The sequence below is a fragment of the Solea solea genome, chromosome 5 (assembly GCF_958295425.1).
Source record: "Solea solea chromosome 5, fSolSol10.1, whole genome shotgun sequence".
NCBI lineage: Eukaryota > Metazoa > Chordata > Actinopteri > Pleuronectiformes > Soleidae > Solea > Solea solea.
The window spans coordinates 7829589-7841403 of record NC_081138.1 but is presented as its reverse complement, the minus strand read 5'-3'; the positions used below and the strand labels follow the sequence as shown (position 1 = coordinate 7841403).

General features: G+C 46.2%; 2 long non-coding RNA genes across 2 annotated transcripts; one reads left to right on the top strand and one right to left on the bottom strand.

Moving 5' to 3' along the window:
* The first annotated feature begins 4549 nt into the window (after positions 1–4549).
* On the top strand, positions 4550–5515 carry LOC131459933 (uncharacterized). Its single transcript, XR_009240305.1, has 3 exons — positions 4550–4598; positions 4676–4755; positions 4835–5515. It is a non-coding gene; the product is annotated as an uncharacterized LOC131459933 (long non-coding RNA).
* Positions 5516–10163: 4648 nt separating this feature from the next.
* LOC131459975 (uncharacterized) lies at positions 10164–11123 on the bottom strand. Its single transcript, XR_009240309.1, has 3 exons — positions 11081–11123; positions 10924–11003; positions 10164–10844 (listed from the first exon to the last, which is right to left on the bottom strand). It is a non-coding gene; the product is annotated as an uncharacterized LOC131459975 (long non-coding RNA).
* Positions 11124–11815: the final 692 nt, after the last annotated feature.

Here is an 11815-nt window from a genome sequence, read left to right as displayed (position 1 = left end):
CAAGGACCAGTAGTAAAGGTCAACTAGTACCTTCAGACAAAAGACACTCAGGTTTGTTTACTCAGGGAGGGAATGAGACGGAGTTCAATGATCATGTCTAACAATTTATTATTAAAACAATCATGAGGTTGACACTGTAACACAAAAAAAGAAAAGAGCCCAACTAAAAGGGGGATGTAGTCTGAGGCTTACCGGCTGGAGGAGGGGTTTGGTAGGGGAAGTGACATCCAAAAGGAAAAGGAGGACACCCCACACACACACAGCAAAAGGTGACGTGTAAACAAAGAAAATCTTAAAAAGGGATCACACAGCACACAGGACCACCACCACCCAGGAGAACCACCACCACCACCGTCGGCGTTCAGCACTAAGGGGAGAGGAAAACACAATTAAACGGGCTCAAATTTAAGGAACCAAATATAAATGATCAATTGATAAACTGAGAAATGTTAAATTATATTAATAAATCAACCAAACACAAGAAGCAAAAGAGTCTCTGGCCAGAGATATCAACTCAACAAGTAACCAGTTTAACAGTTTGAAATCAGATTGATCATATTAACAACATAAATTCAACCATTAAACAAAGAGTAAATAAGTAAACAATTAAATCAAACCTTGCCAGATTGTACTTAAAACACTCTCTCTCTCACACACACACACACACAGTTCACAATCTTAGTGAGTGGCTGAGAGTTCGGGCAGACTCGTCGCATCCAGTACGAGTTACAGCCACACACACACACACACACACACACACACACAATGCAATCACACGTAGCAGCGGTAAACAGGCTGACCACAGGCGGCCGACCGGATCGGAACCAGGCCGTCGGAGCAACAGTCACCAAGCAACAGGACAGCAACAGGACAGTGGCAGAACAGCGGCGAAACAGCGGCGAAGCAGCGGCGAAACAGCGGCGAAGCAGCGGCCAAATAGCCGTGGTAAATCAGCTGTATTTACACTTGGCGTTGACGTTAACATTAGCGTTAGCGCTAGCGTTAGCTTTAGCGCTAGCGTTAGCTTTAAAGTTCCAGTTATAAGTCAGGGTGCATTGGCATCCCGTCCAAAGAGGGAGAGGGGTGAAGAATTCAGGCGTGGCAGGGAAAACAGCCACCATGCAGCACACAACCAGCAGACAATGCTCTGGTTGCGGCAATAAACACCGCCCCGACTGATCGGCTCGACCGCGGTGAAGACGCCGGATCTGTGCTCGGATGCTAGCGGCACATACAACGACCCGGAAGCGAGAGATCAGGAGGAGGGACACAGCCTACTTTTCTCCCCTCGGTAAGCGCAGTGATTGGCTAATAAGTCAGAGGGCCGGGGTGCAGTCAAACAAACTAAATCAGTGGTGCCTCATACCACTACATCTGTATAGTAGAGGCAGGAATAAGCAGCTGTCCTTGCAGTTTAAGGTAAAAGAGACACATGTTTCTGAGATAAGACTGACTATCACTCTCTGGCATATCACTGGCTGCACTCGCTGTTGGCATGGCTTTATGTGTGTTTTATGAATCATCTGTACTGGCAATGACATGTGGGGGCTGAGGACGAGTATCCTTGTGCACGTCATCAATACTTTCAGGGGAGCATACTTTATGCTTCCTACACATGTGAGAAGTAAATGATGACTTTTTTGTAAACATGTGCTTACAACCACTTACTGGACACCAACAGACCTGCCCTCTCCAATATGATCAATTAAGTGAGACTCTAGCTCTTTGACCGTGTAAAAATAGCAGGCACATAATGAAATTGCACATTTTAAATCTGCAACAACAGCTGTAGCAGCTTGCAGTGCAGGTACTTTGTGCACACGATAAAAATGGCCCTTGAAAGCTGAGTAAGTGGAAAATGTTTGACTACAGTTGGCGCCAACACATTTAAAAAACAGGCTCATTCCTATGCGCTCTGCAATGTAGTACATAACCCCTTAATGTATCCAATTTCTTTTTACATAAGAGGCGGGTGATCATTTTTAGGATTTCAAGCGTTTGCCTGTGCTTTTCAGCTAAACTAAGTTATCACACATATATCTAGATAGCTACTGGTCTTAAATATCAAGTGGTGAATGAATGTGGAGATCAAGGGGCGTTGCTCTGGGCTGTAAGGTGAGGAGGGAAACAAAAATCTTCCAAACAAATGTGCCATGGCAGAAGTAGCAACAAGTTGGTCCAACGCAAACCGAGTAAATAAAGAAAATCGATTTTTTCTTTTACACTAAGAAATTCAGGTTCATACATTGCTCCGGACATGACATGGTAAAAAAAATAAAATAAATTGAACCCACGAAATAGCTATAACGTGTGTACAAAATACTATTTTGTGACCACGAAATAAGTATAATGTGCGCACAAATTACTATTTCGTGGCCATTAAATAAGTATAACATTCGCACGTTATACTTGTTTCATGGCAACGAGTAGGTATAATGTGCACATAAAATATTAATACTGAGCTACAAAAACATTCTGAAAAGCCTGTCATTGCAAGTAACAATTATTACTTTGAGGCATTTAAGCTGAATATTGAGAGGCAGGTTTATTTACCGGGGCAGGTACGACAATAACAACATGACACCGCTCAATTTGCTTACTCAGGTGTCCAGGAATGATAATATTATTAATTTGGATTTCGTGCTCAAATTATACTTATTTCAAATGGCCACAAAGTAGTATTAATACTACTATAGGCAACCTCTATAGGCATATAGGCAACCTCTATAGGCAACCTCTATAGGCATATAGGCAACCTCTCAGGTTCGCAATGATTTATTTTGTGACAATATTTTTTCAATTTTCCATTGTTCATCAATCATGTTTAAAGTACAGCATAAACTTGTTGAAGTGTCTTACATATTTCTGTTGTAATTATAAAAACAACTGACTATATATAACTTTTGTTATTATTATTACAGTATGTCTCACTTTGTGTTACCAATTTTTGTAGTTTTCACAAATAAATTTGATTGTAATCACATGTTGTTGTAAAAATAACAAAACGTTCTGTTTTATAGTTTATAAAATTATGCTGTGATTTTCACAAAAAATATGTTTTCGGGTTTACAATAATTCTCTGTAGGGATTTCACATAGTTGTTATGTAAATTTCACGGTCATTTTTTACAGTGTAGCTTTGCTTTCAAGTGGCACTCTAAAAAACTAAAAAAGTAGGCTCTAAGAGAACTACCCCACTTTTTACCTGAAGACTGCTGTGTTCAGGTAAATGCTGTGTTCAGGTAAATGTGAAAGTTGAAAATGAGTCATCCCTCAAGGCTGTTGTTCACTTCCACCGGGGCGATGTGCTGTTGAGATGTAGATCAATAAGAGGCGAAGAAAGACAACTGATTGCTGACACTTTGACCTCAAAACTCCCAAGAAGTGTCTATTTACAGAATTTGAATAAGCTTGACGAGACTGTTGTGCAATCTGGTTGTAGAGATGAGGTCCCAGCAACCGGAGTAATGAGGACTTTGTCATGGAGCGAAAGGAAAAACTAAGGCGGCACGACAATGACATGATCAGTCTACAATTGATGTCAGAATACAACAAAGGCAGTGATGACCAGTTGATCCAGAAGCTCATCCTGCAGCCTAAAGGTGTTATGCTGTGGTCTAAGAAAACAATTCAGCTATTCCTCCAAAGATCAAAGTAGGACATTGTGTACCTAGATGCCACTGGTAGCATCGTTAAAAAGGCAAAAGGGAACAGCGCACCTTTTTATATCTACGAACTTGTAGTGAGAAATCCAGTCAAAGGATGCTCCCCTGTCCCTGTTGCCACATATGTTACATGTGACCACACCACTGCATCTGTGTCATACTTTCTTGGCTCCTTCATCACAGACTGTGTCAAATTACATGGGCCCAAAATTCGAAAAAGGCCACTCATGTACATTTGTGATGGCTCCACAGTTCTGATGCAGTCAATGTCACACAACCTATGTGGCCTAAGTCTGAATGAACTGTTATCACAATACTATGACATTGTGACAGGACAAGGAAAGGAGCATGCATTTGCACTTCCTATCCTACACAGATGCCTCAGCCATGTCATGAAAAACGCCAAGGACCTCTGCAAAAAACAGTGAGTATGGGCTTTTGACTGAATAATATTTGGTATATTACAATGCAGTGGCATACAAATAACTAATGTATGTATAATTCTTCCTCATAGTGCTGCAAAACACTATGTTCTGTGCATGCATGTCTTCGGGCTGATGACTCAGGCTACTTCTCTGAAACAGCTTGATGTAGTAGAAGTAAGTGCTACTGTGCTGTTCTCAAGCCCACGCAGTGGTGAAAAGGTTGAGAAACATTTTCAAAACCTGCAGACACTTCTGACAGCAGCTTCACAGCCAGTCATTGATGACCCAGATGTGACAGGTCGTCTCCTTCCTTGCCACTATATGGCACTATGCCAACGCAAACGGCATACTGATTGAGGCACGGGGGAATGCGTCCTTATATATAGAGGTGCAGACACACCTGCCCCTCCTCTTTCTCTTCCGGTTCCCTCCGGTGATTGTGGCCTGTTCGGTGTGACCGGTGTGGGTGCTGGCGAGGCCGTTGTGGGCGCACAATCCTTGCCATTCAGGTAACGCACTTTGCCAGTCTGCCATCGTTCATGTGTGCATAAAGCGGGCGTTGGTGACGCGATCTCCGTTTTTATAGCGCGATCGGCTGCTGGGGCTGTGGGAAACGCATCGCTCCACCAGAAGCATTTCCTGGATGCGCTTGCCCGCTTTCTTTCGGTAGGTCCTCAATTGTTTGTGGTTTAGCGGCTTTGTCACTCGGTTCCCAGCTGATTATTTCTGATGTGTTTTGGTGTAGCTGGGTGATTGGCACGCAGCGCAAATTAATACTCCTCTGTCTCTCTGGCATTACTGCAGATTGGTATGTATAAGTTCATTGTTTAAAGATGTTGATGGTAATTGTATGTATTCGGGCACTAAATAATGTGTGCTATTCTCGTAAAGGCCGTGATAAATTGTTGGCCCGTATTCAGCCACTGTGCCCTGGATCTGCGCTGCTGTTTTGGCTCCGTTTAATTTATGGATGCTCCGGACTCGCTGTCAGGACTCGCAGTCGGGACTTCGATTCCTGTGATCTATTAATAGATACGTCCTGCCCTGAGCAACCGTGAATGGGGATGAGACTGACAGTGTTAAGGGGCATCAATTATTGAAATGTGCTTTATATAGTTTATTATTTTGTATCATTTTGTGTTTGTTTGTATTTTTGGTATTCTTAATTATTTTGGTTTTCTCCATACCAGTCCTGTGTAGAACCTTTGGCATGTTTTAACGTGTTTCTTGTTTTTGGTTAGGTGCTGTGGCCCAGAGGCGGCAGTCTCGTCCTTGGTGGTGGTCCCCTTCACGATTTCCTTTTGCTTTAATGTGTGAGTGCAGTGTTACGGGTGTTTTAAGTAACGGACCCTTCCACTTTTGATTTGTCCCTGCCGTCTGGTAAGCTCCAGCCCCTTTCCCTTGATTTTTATTCTTGCTTGGTGCTTATTTTATGTGATTAGTATTATTATTATTATTATTATTATTATTATTATTATTATTGTTACTGATGTGTTGGAACTTTTGTTAATTGCCGCTCTTTTCGTCGGCCAGCAGCAGCCAACATCCTCTCACGAGCACCCTCAAAAGCAACTCTGAGTCTGGCCTGGTGCTCAGCCACCCAGTCCTGCACATGGCCTGGTACTGGGTCCTGGACACGTCCCAGGAGAAAGTCAATTGGAAGACGAGGTTCCTGGCCGAACATAAGCAAGAATAGGGACTCGCCTGTGCCCTGATGAGGGGTTGTGTTATAACAATAGAGCACCTGGCAAACAGGCAGCCCAATCCCGTTTCCGGGAGGCCGGAATGGTCCGAAGAAGGTTATGCAGAGTTCGATTTAACCGCTCGCACTGACCATTACCCGCTGGATGGTACGGGGTGGTACGGGATTTAACAACCCCATACAAAAGGCAAAGCTGGTGAATCAGCGAGCTCTCAAAACTCCTTCCTTGGTCTGAGTGCAAGCGGCTCGGGACACCAAACTTATAAAACCATTCAGAGATCAAGACCTGAGCCACGGTGGAAGCCCGTTGATCCCGAGTGGGGATGGCCATCGTAAATTTGCTGAACACGTCCGTCATGACCAGGACGTTCTCATACCCATTCCGAGAGGGCTCCAACAACGTGAAGTCACCCTACCACGCCATGCCACATTCTGGCGTTGTCGGCAGGATGCCACATTAACAAAAAAAAAAAAAAAAAAAGAGAGGGGGCAGAGATTTGGTTTCTTTAATTTTCTTTTGTTTTTTATGTATAGGTTCTTTTGTTGTGTTAAACTTTTCATCAGTTTTTGTATGTGTAGTTGCGGAGCCAAAACAGCAGTGTTAGTTCTTAATTTATTACTCTCTTGTGAGGCTTTGGTGCAGTTTTCCCTCAGTCAGCATGGAGGAGGAGGAGGTGCAGCAACTTAAGGAGCTTGTGTTACAGCTTAAGGCAGACAATGAGCGACTTCGTCAGGAGCGGGCTGTTTCTCCAGGGGGATCTGGTGGGGCTGCTTACTCTGTTCCACCTAGTCAGGCCCCGTCTGCAGGTGCGGCCGCTGCTGTCACAGAGCGGTTGGTTGTTGTGCCAAGAGACCGTAGGTGCCCGATGTTCAATGGTAAAACTGGCATTGGGATAACTGATTGGGTAGAGGAAGTACAGGCATGTGTGCGTTCCCGCCATCTTTTTGCTGCTGATCAGGCCCTTTTCATCTTTGATCATTTGGAGGGAGAAGCGAGAGAAGAGATCAAGTTTCGCTCGGCTGCAGAGCGAGGAGACCCAAGTAGGGTATTCGCGATCTTACAGGAACTGTATGGCTGTGTTCAGCCTTATGTAACTCTGCAGCAGGCTTTCTTTTCTCGGCACCAACTTGAGGGGGAGACATTGCATGAGTTTTCCTTAGCCCTTATGGCTTTAATGGCACAGGTCAAGCAGTGTGCACCTGATGGGGTACCAAATGCCGATGTCCTCCTTCGTGATCAATTTATTGAGCATGTACTTGACTGTTCTCTTCGGCGGGAGCTGAAACAATATGTCCGCCGCTGGCCGACTGCCACCCTGTTGGAGCTACGCAGTGAGGCCATTCGATGGGAGAGGGAGGGTCTTCCAGGGGGTGCTAGGGGGCGTAGTGCTTCTCTGCCAGCAGCTTATGGCCTACAGTATAGGGTACAGGGCCACACCCAACCTACTGCTAATATCAAACCACTTGGACCAGATCTCAGTGATCTGATGAATCTCTTGAAGAGACAGCAGGAGCAGCTTGATCAGTTGACTCATACTGTAGCCTCCCTGCAGGCCCCTCATTCCCAAGGTCAAAATTCACGTAGTGGCCCTTTAATCTGCAGAAGGTGCCAGCAGCCTGGCCATTTTGCTCGAGAATGTGATGGCGTACGGGCCTCCCATCGACGCCGTGCTAATTCAGCAGCTGGTTTGAACTCAAACACTCATTCTTCTCACCCGTCGGAAAACTGAAGCCCACTGAGCTGCTGAGCCACAGTTCAGTTGGGGAGTCCATAGGCTCACAGGGAGGTGCAGCAGTTGGCTTAATTGCTCCTTGCCTGAACATTGATGCCTCCGTGGGGGGAGTCTCTGTGTCATGCTTGGTGGACACTGGTTCCATGGTGTCCACAATTACGGAAAGTTTCTTCTTGGAGCAGTTTGCACCTTGGGGCCATGATCGCCTTCGTTCTTGTCACTGGCTACAGCTGCGAGCGGCTAATGGCTTAGCGATTCCATATATCGGCTATGTAGAGCTTGATGTGGAACTCTGTGGGAAGGTGATGCCCCACTGTGGGATCCTTGTTGTTAAGGACCCCCCTGGCATTGAGTCTTCTGTCCCGGGGATCCTTGGGATGAACGTGATTCGTCGATGCTACCGTGAACTGTTCGGTGCATATGGTCCTTCTCTTTTTGATTCTCCTTTCATTTCACAAGCACCTGGTCCGGTCGTTGCAGCCTTACAGAGGTGTCACCAGTCGTCCACTCATGGTCCTGGGGGCCCTACTGGCAGGGTGAGGGTGAGGGGAAAGCAGGTTGTGCGCATTCCTGGTGGGGTGATGAAGCTGGTTACTAGCACCTGCTCCCAGCAGTTTTCCGGTCAGAGTGTGTTATTCGAGCCCTCTGAGTCAGGTCTGCCAGCTGGGCTGTTAGTCTCTCCTTGCCTGGTACAGGTTGCTCAGGGTACTGCATATGTCCCTGTGGTCAATGTTGGGACAACTGAGGTCCTCCTTCACCCACGGACCAGCCTTGGCATCCTGAGCACTGCCCAAGTCGTCAGCCTACCTGCTGGTGTGACTGAAGTGGAGCCTACTTTGGTGACTATCTCTTCCCAAGCAGCTGCTCCTTCAGTACCAAGTAGGATCGAGTCTTTTGATTTGTCCGCATTGCCTGAGCAAGAGCAGGCAGACGTAAAGTCTCTGCTGTACAAGTACCAGTCAGTCTTTTCAGCCCATGATGGTGACTTGGGCTGTACCAACCTAATTTCCCACGATATACCGCTCCTTGATGATGTCCCAGTCACGTTTCTGAGTTGCGTTCCTTTCTGGGTTTTGCCAGCTACTACCGGCGTTTTGTAAGTGGCTTTGCCAAGTTGGCGGGTCCTCTGCATCAGCTGGTGGCTAAGTTAGTAGGCACAAGGTCAATGAAAGGGCCAGGCTCGGCTTTGGGTGCTGCATGGATCCCTCAGTGTGAGGAGAGCTTTGAGGCTTTGAAATCAAGGTCTCAGCTCCAGTGCTAACCTATGCTGACTTTTCACGGCCTTTTATTCTGGAAATTGATGCCAGCCATAGTGGCCTATGGGCTGTCCTCTCACAGGAGACGGACAGCGGTGTGAGACCGGTGGCCTATGCCAGCAGAGGTCTTCGGCCCACTGAGCGCAATATGTCCAACTACAGCTCTATGAAGCTGGAATTTCTCGCGCTCAAGTGGGCCATGACAGAAAAGTTCAGAGAGTATCTGTTGGGGCATAAGTGTGTTGTCTTTACTGACAATAACCCATTAAGCTATCTCCAGTCTGCCAAACTGGGAGCCACTGAACAAAGATGGGCTGCCCAACTTGCCGCTTTTGACTTTGATGTCAAGTATCGTTCAGGTCGCAGCAACAGAAATGCGGATACACTGTCGCAGCAGTATGCACCCGGTTCCCACCAACTTTCGAACTCTTTGCTGGGTACTTTGGTCCCCAGCAGCCTCCAGCAGGATCCACCTCCAGCTCTTTTGGCATCAGCTACCCAGTCTGTGGTCTCAGTTCTCCCCCTCCAGTCTGCGGCTGACCTTCATTCATTGCAGGAGGCTGACCCCCTCCTGAAAGATGTACTTGTGTTCTGGCGGCGGAAGGCTCTACCTACCTCTGTGGAAGGACTCTGGGCACGGGTCACATAGCTTTATGGGCCACTTGCTTGCTTCCCGACCTAACGAGATCATGGCGATTGACTTCACGTTGTTGGAGCCCTCTCGGAATGGGTATGAGAACGTCCTGGTCATGACGGACGTGTTCAGCAAATTTACGATGGCCATCCCCACTCGGGATCAACGGGCTTCCACCGTGGCTCAGGTCTTGATCTCTGAATGGTTTTATAAGTTTGGTGTCCCGAGCCGCTTGCACTCAGACCAAGGAAGGAGTTTTGAGAGCTCGCTGATTCACCAGCTTTGCCTTTTGTATGGGGTTGTTAAATCCCGTACCACCCCGTACCATCCAGCGGGTAATGGTCAGTGCGAGCGGTTTAATCGAACTCTGCATAACCTTCTTCGGACCATTCCGGCCTCCCGGAAACGGGATTGGGCTGCCTGTTTGCCAGGTGCTCTATTGTTATAACACAACCCCTCATCAGGGCACAGGCGAGTCGCTATTCTTGCTTATGTTCGGCCAGGAACCTCGTCTTCCAATTGACTTTCTCCTGGGACGTGTCCAGGACCCAGTACCAGGCCAGGTGCAGGACTGGGTGGCTGAGCACCAGGCCAGACTCAGAGTTGCTTTTGAGGGTGCTCGTGAGAGGATGTTGGCTGCTGCTGGCCGACGAAAAGAGCGGCAATTAACAAAAGTTCCAACACATCAGTAACAATAATAATAATAATAATAATAATAATAATAATAATAATACTAATCACATAAAATAAGCACCAAGCAAGAATAAAAATCAAGGGAAAGGGGCTGGAGCTTACCAGACGGCAGGGACAAATCAAAAGTGGAAGGGTCCGTTACTTAAAACACCCGTAACACTGCACTCACACATTAAAGCAAAAGGAAATCGTGAAGGGGACCACCACCAAGGACGAGACTGCCGCCTCTGGGCCACAGCACCTAACCAAAAACAAGAAACACGTTAAAACATGCCAAAGGTTCTACACAGGACTGGTATGGAGAAAACCAAAATAATTAAGAATACCAAAAATACAAACAAACACAAAATGATACAAAATAATAAACTATATAAAGCACATTTCAATAATTGATGCCCCTTAACACTGTCAGTCTCATCCCCATTCACGGTTGCTCAGGGCAGGACGTATCTATTAATAGATCACAGGAATCGAAGTCCCGACTGCGAGTCCTGACAGCGAGTCCGGAGCATCCATAAATTAAACGGAGCCAAAACAGCAGCGCAGATCCAGGGCACAGTGGCTGAATACGGGCCAACAATTTATCACGGCCTTTACGAGAATAGCACACATTATTTAGTGCCCGAATACATACAATTACCATCAACATCTTTAAACAATGAACTTATACATACCAATCTGCAGTAATGCCAGAGAGACAGAGGAGTATTAATTTGCGCTGCGTGCCAATCACCCAGCTACACCAAAACACATCAGAAATAATCAACTGGGAACCGAGTGACAAAGCCGCTAAACCACAAACAATTGAGGACCTACCGAAAGAAAGCGGGCAAGCGCATCCAGGAAATGCTTCTGGTGGAGCGATGCGTTTCCCACAGCCCCAGCAGCCGATCGCGCTATAAAAACGGAGATCGCGTCACCAACGCCCGCTTTATGCACACATGAACGATGGCAAACTGGCAAAGTGCGTTACCTGAATGGCAAGGATTGTGCGCCCACAACGGCCTCGCCAGCACCCACACCGGTCACACCGAACAGGCCACAATCACCGGAGGGAACCGGAAGAGAAAGAGGAGGGGCAGGTGTGTCTGCACCTCTATATATAAGGACGCATTCCCCCGTGCCTCAATCAGTATGCCGTTTGCGTTGGCATAGTGCCATATAGTGGCAAGGAAGGAGACGACCTGTCACACAAGCATTGCTGAGGAAGACTTTGTGGTAGGTAATCTTTTTGAGAATATATAAATTACATATTTAGTTTTTCTTTGTTGAGTGTTTTAATTTTTTGTTTGTGTATGTTCTTGTTTTTCAGTATGCTTGCATGAATTTCCTTTTGTTATTTATGCCTAAATACATGTTCTTTAATTGAACACAATTCCTGTGTGAGAGATGTCTGCATATATTCATTTATTGTCACGGTAGTCCTTGAAATTAAGAAATACACAATTGCATGGACCACAGAAATATAATCTTGTAAATTGCATGTGTTTTTCTACCACAAAGCACAACAAAATGTACAGAAATTATATGACTGTGATTGCGTCACTTGCAGAATGATTTGGGCCCAACACCGTTTGACAACCACTTTAAGAGGGTAATCCAGCAGGCAGCATTGGACAAAGACGGAGAGCAAAATGCGTACTTCTGCCCAAACTTCATACTGAACATTCAGAAGTACTTTCTGCCTCAGGCTGCCCTGTGGTCAGGC